This window comes from Muntiacus reevesi, chromosome 11, assembly GCF_963930625.1.
Source record: "Muntiacus reevesi chromosome 11, mMunRee1.1, whole genome shotgun sequence".
In the NCBI taxonomy this organism is placed as follows: Eukaryota; Metazoa; Chordata; class Mammalia; order Artiodactyla; family Cervidae; genus Muntiacus; species Muntiacus reevesi.
The window spans coordinates 27,946,938-27,953,302 of NC_089259.1; positions in this window are offsets into that span (position 1 = coordinate 27,946,938).

The window sequence follows — 6,365 nt, forward strand, 5'->3', positions numbered from 1 at the left end:
TAATAGACAAAGTAAATCTCTTTCTTTTAGAAGAATAGGCCTGAAATCCAGTCTGGACCTGGCACTTCAGGGAGACTTGTAGCCATGTGGCCAGTTGCCTAGTTTTATAAAAAGTAAGATAGTTACTAGCTTCCAGCAGACACTTTTGAGAATGGTAGCATCTAAGCCTGACACGACTCAGAAAACTCAAGTGTTTAGCAATACAATGTCTAATCTGAAATTATACCCATAGTAACACCTGGTTATTTTCCAGGATGTCTGAACCATAGCTGAGTACTCTATTTGACTTTTAATTGTAAAATTTTTCTTTAATAGCCAAAGCAGATGGCACCATTAATGATGTCAGTGTTTCTCTAGGTATGAGAAGATGCAAGAATTGGGACTCATAAAATCTCTTGAAAAGATCTAACTATCTGAAGCCCTGTTCTGCCAGTTTTTCCCAGAGCACGGAGCGCCTCATTCCTGATCTTCACCCTGAACTCCTTTCAGGGCCGTTGAAAGTCAGCAGTTGCAGTGGCCATGATATAATCACTGTAGATGTAGATGGCAAGTGTCAATCTTCAGTTGGCAAAGCCCCTTTTTGCTCACAAACTTGACGACGACTTTGAGGGGGGCATTTTATGACCATTTTATCCCATGGTGCTGAGAATGTCCATTCTCAGGTTTGGCAAAGATTTTGCCGACCGGCTTCTCAATGTGCTGTTACTGGATTAGGCCATAAAACAGTATCTAAAATTCTCTGGACCACCTGTCTTACTAGCCTCTTGGTCCAGGAAAACATTCCCTCTTGTTGCTTTTTCTCATATCTAGAGTTACACTGCCATCATCATTGATTTCATAAGGAACTATATATTATTTTATCAGAGGCCTCAGTCACACATTTGGCAGTGTAAGAAACAGCAATTTTGTAAAACAGGTGAAATACAAAGAACATAGCCAGCAGTATTAGTAAAGTCACGAGTAAGACTTAAGAGCTTTCATTAGATGTAGCCCAGTATATCCCAGGTCGTCTGACTTAGTCTACTCTGTACGAATCTTTATCTTTCAGGGAAATTATACATTGGCACCACCATCTATAAGGCACATAGCCCAGTTTTTTTTAGTGTTACTAGACTGATTATCCTTAGTATGATTTAATTGTTTTTAACACAGAGGAGACTTTAAACCTAAATTACCATAGCTTAGTGTTATCTATATAAATCTATCTCATAATTGTGGGAGACTTTTTTCTCCTTTGCTAAAACTTTTTTGTTGCTCTGATTGAGCTTGAGGAATAGAAAAAGGCTCAAATTTATGGCCAGAGTCAGAGTAGGCATTATTAATTGGCCCAGTGAGGGGATCTCGTCTGGTAGTATCACAGTGACCTGAATATGACTATAATTTTCTTTTTTTAAGTAAATTTCCTCAGGGCCAACCAGTTAGAGTCTTGTAATAGAGAAATTTACCAAGGTAACCCAGAACTAGATACAGGTAATTGGCCACAAACCCAACAATTGGATTGATTTTTAAAACTAGCATAGGATCAGGCCTATGATAGAAAAGCATTTGATTTATAGGCAAAGGTCTAAGAAGTCAAGAAAACATTATAAATGATCATATGAATCAGGTCCAGCATCTTGGACAAGCTCTCTACCTCTGATGTCGTTGTCGTCTCATCATGGTGTAGTGTAGTTTCTCTTGTTTGAGCATCATTTTAAGGTGAGATCAGGTCAGCTGTCTTCTCTATAGACCAATCCAGTGTAGGGGCCTTTGGAAGTGGGAATTAATCTAAGAGTTAATTTTCTTTAGTTTCATTGTGCAAGAGCTAGTTAAGAGTACCTGATAAAAAGTCCTTCCATCCAGGTTGGAGACAGTCCCTTAAATTATGTCTTTTTCCAGTCCTGGTTGCAGGTCATGAGGCATCTAATCTTCATCCAAAGATAGATTATTGAGGTAAGCTTCAGAAACAAACTTAGGGTGTTCTTTAAGAATTTAATTAAATTTTGCATTAATATCACATAACAGCAAAGAACTATCTAAGAAATGAGTCTTACTACATACAGACCTCCATAAACAAACTGGGATTTAACATTTTTTGAAATATCTTTTTTCCCCAAAGTTACCCTCATTTTTATCAAATATAACCAAATTAAGGCTATTTTGTTTGCAAAATAGGTCTGTTCTCACTAATTTTGGTCTGATGATTTATATAACCATAATTGATTATAGACTTTTTATTTTGCTGAAACACCTATAGAATCTCAGACTGAACTTTTAATATAAAACAGGGCTGGGAAACTCACACCAAAGGCTTATCACAGATTTTGAATAACAAATCTAGGTGAACTCTTCTCTTTTTAAGGTCTCAAAAATTCCTTGAGATTTTTGTACCTGTTAGTGAGATAACATTTTTAGCTCATTTGATAAACTTACTGGAAACTTAAGAGTTTCAAATTTCTGGAGGAGTCAGAGAGAAAATACAATTGTTTTGTTCATAACGTATAATTTTACCAAATTATTTTCATAATTAGTTTGAGAGGAATCTTTTCCTTACTCCCGGAAAACACAAGATTAAACCTGTAATTTTTCAGATAGAAACCATAAAAATTATAAGCATATTCGCTGGTTCATTTAGTCCTTTGTTAACTTTTGTGAAGTCCTCAGGTTTCTCATTAGAACACCAAGACATATCAAAATGTTAAGAACTCCATATAATTTCTAGGATATCTGTATTAGTAATTTTACCATACATTATAACATGAGCAGATTTTTTGCTCATTTGATAATCTTTTTCATGTAATTTAACCAACCAAATAAACACAGTTTAATATCTCTCTTTGGGATGTTTCAGGGGCCCTCTGAAGCACCCCAAAGTTAGCTAGAGGTCAAAGGAATTTTAAAAGAATTCGATTTAGGAATTTTTATCGAAAAGATCAATTAAAAGCGTTTAGAACATTTGGTCAGATTTAGTCAATGTTGATGGCTGTATCATTTAGTTTGTTGATATGTCACAATGGGCGTAAATACCAAGGCTCAAGGTCTAGTGAAAGTCAGCTCCGCCATCTTGGACCTAATTGGCTCTAAGCAGTTTTCTTACACCCATGTCATTCTTAACAAAATCCACTTATCTAACTAATTGTAATCTAATTTTAGAAAATCCTGATTATGCATAACTCTTTTTAATACTTTTTTAATACTTTTTACTGAAAGCACACTTCCTGCTTTCCTTTAGCAACCAAGAGCTAACTTTTATATTAGCATTTTATAGATTGGTGAGCATAAATACCAGGGATAAATTCTAAAACCCTTGCTTTCTTAAAACATTTTAGGATGGCATCAAACATTATTTATTTATGGTCCCAAATCTCTTTAGTTTTTCTGTAAAAGGAAATCAGTGTTTAGTAGTAAATGTTTTAAAATCTTATTTCATTTGGAAATGACCTAATTATTTAATAGACTTCCAATACTTGGTTTAGCACAACCCTTAGAAATTCAAGTTACGCCAATCTGGGGAGACTATTGTAGACAGATATTCTTAAAGAATACAAACTCATATCTCATTTACATTTTTTAGAAGTTTCTTCACTCGAGGTAATTTCCTTGTTGACAAACTTGTAACAGATATAATATTTAACTTATATTAAACCTAGGTTTAATCTTCTTCTTGATATTAATTACTCTAAGACATGTCTATATTAGATAGGTCAACAAACAAACATTAATATCAGATATTTAATACTGAATATTTTCCAGTTCACCTGAACCTGGAATTTATTGTTTAATTTAGAATTATTTGATTTGTAAGCGCTTACCTTTTTTTTTTTAAGCCAATTAAATAGAGCTCATTTACAAATTAACCTAAAAAATATTACCCAGAGACAAAAACATACCAAGACATATTTAGACAGACACACTGCAAGATCTAGCTTCATTTTCTAAGTTTGGTCATGAATTAGATATTACAATATAAAATTTAAATAACATTTTAAAAGGCTTTTTCTTTTTTCTCTCAGTCTCAGGAGTTAGAGATGGTCTAGATAAGTGTTCCTGAGAGCCCTGGTCTCAAGGCACAGGGAAAGAAAATCAAGTTTTAACAAAATGGCGGCAGGTCTAAATGGTGGCTAGACAAAGCAAAACAGCCGTCACAAATCACGACACAGAACAGAGTTAAAACGCACACATATAAACCTGGCAGTCCTCATCAGACACTCCCTTAAATACAAGAATGCAGTCTCTCAGAAAACCTTCTATGGAGACACAGAACTTGAGATGTCTTTAAAGATTTCAAAAGGAGGAAAGGAAGCCAGGTTGAAAGGAGGAGGAGGAGGAGGCGGGAAAGGGGGGCAAAAGGGGTGGCCTTACAGACGTCTCCTGCCACCTGCAGACACCCAGGCGTTACGGGACTTTTCCCTGGGCTTCCAGAGAAGGGAGGACTGGAACTCGGCCCTACCAGAAACAAGACCAGAATTCGAGTTCTCTGCCAAGAGGAGGTGATCAGTCTCCAATCCACAGCTCAGGCTGAGGCCCTTCGACCAGATTCCTGCGTCCAGGACCGGGGGACTAGAAAAACGGGAAGGATAGGAAGGGCTAAGGAGAGGAAAGAGAGAGGGAAGGGGAGGGAGGTCAATAAAATCTCTTGTTCCTTACCGGTCGGGGCACTCTGGCCAGTTCTCCACGTCAGGAGGAGACCAGGGACAAAAGAGTCCCAGTCGCGGCCGCTGGGTCTGGTCCATTGGCAGGCAAGCTGGCCCCTGAGTACCCCGAGTGGTCAGGATGTCAATCTCAGCGAAGAAGATGTCCCTTCGTGGTCGCCATTTGTTGCAGGAAGGGGGACCCCTTCCAGGGCCCGAAACTGGGCTCTTGTCTAACACTCGGAAATGAATTGTCCGAGGAGACACATGTTGACAAAGCAAGAGATTTTATTGGGAAAGGGCACCTGGGTGGAGAGCAGGAGGGTAAGGGAACCCAGGAGAACTGCTCTGCCGCGTGGCTCGCAGTCTTGGGTTTTATGGTGATGGGATTCATTTCCGGGTGGTCTTTGACCAATCATTCTAATTCAGAGTCTTTCCTGGTGGCGCACGCATCGCTCAGCCAAGGTGGATGCTAGCAAGAGGGATTCTGGGAAGTGGATGGACAGGTAGTGTCTCCTTTCGATCCTTCCCGAACTCTTCCGGCTGGTGGTGGCTTATTAGTTCCGTATTCCTTATCAGGATCTCCTGCCATAAAACAACTCATGCGAATGGTTACTATGGTGCCTGGCCAGGGTGGGCGGTTTCAGTCAGTATGTTTTCCCTAACACCTGCAGTGGAAGAGGCAAGTCTTTAGCTATTGGACAGTCAAGAAAATCGCCATGGATTTTAATATAAGGTTTTGATATGCAGAAAAAAACTGGGGGGTAAGGGGAGACAAAAGAAAAATAACAAAAAATAAATATAGCTAACTAGCTGGGAGGGATTGGGGGCAGGAGGAGAAGGGGACGATAGAGGATGAGATGGCTGGAAGGCATCACCGACTGGATGGACATGAGTTTGAGTAAACTCCGGGAGTTGGTGATGGACAGGGAGGCCTGGCGTGCTGCGATTCATTGGGTCGCAAAGAGTCGGACACGACTGAGCGAATGAACTGAACTGAACTATACTTTCAAATTTATGAATACAATCACCTTTACTAAATTCTTCCCACCTTAAAGGTGAGTTAACTGAAGCATTTAACATTATCTAGTTTGTCTGAGCCAACGGGTACAATTGACTTTATTTGTAATGTAAACCTGGCCTTCTAGTCTTGTCTCTAAAGGATCGCCACAGTGTTTTGTTTTTTTTTTAATTAGAGGATAATTGCTTTACAACGCTGTATTGGTTTCTGCCAAACAAGATGAATGGGTGTAAGATTACATGTATCTTCCCCGCTCCCCTAGGACTGCCTTACTCTTTAATTTTTCTAACCTCAGGTCTAAATTTCTACCTATTTCGTATATCTTTATGTATCTGAGAGTCAGCAAAGAGCAAACTTAAGACACTGAAGAGTACGAAAGATTCGAGAGAGCAGCAAACTGCCACTCCCCCCCCCCCCCGCCCATTTTTAATGCTCACCTTTTAACAAAAAATAATAGGGATATAGCTTTTCAGCGAAAGAAACAAAAGCTGTTTCAGACCAAGCGAAAAGCAAAACTTATCGTTTTGGCTCGGGAGTGGCAGGGCAGGACAAGGTCTGTTCAAGTCAGATGGAGCAAAATTAAGCAGAAAGTGGTACCACAGATAGCTTTCCAAATTACGCCACACCTAAAATTCGCTTATAAAAAGTAGAACGAAAACGCTCACATTTTATTCCACAAAACAATATCCTGCCGCTGACGAATACAAGGGCATGTAACACAAATTCTAGGATTG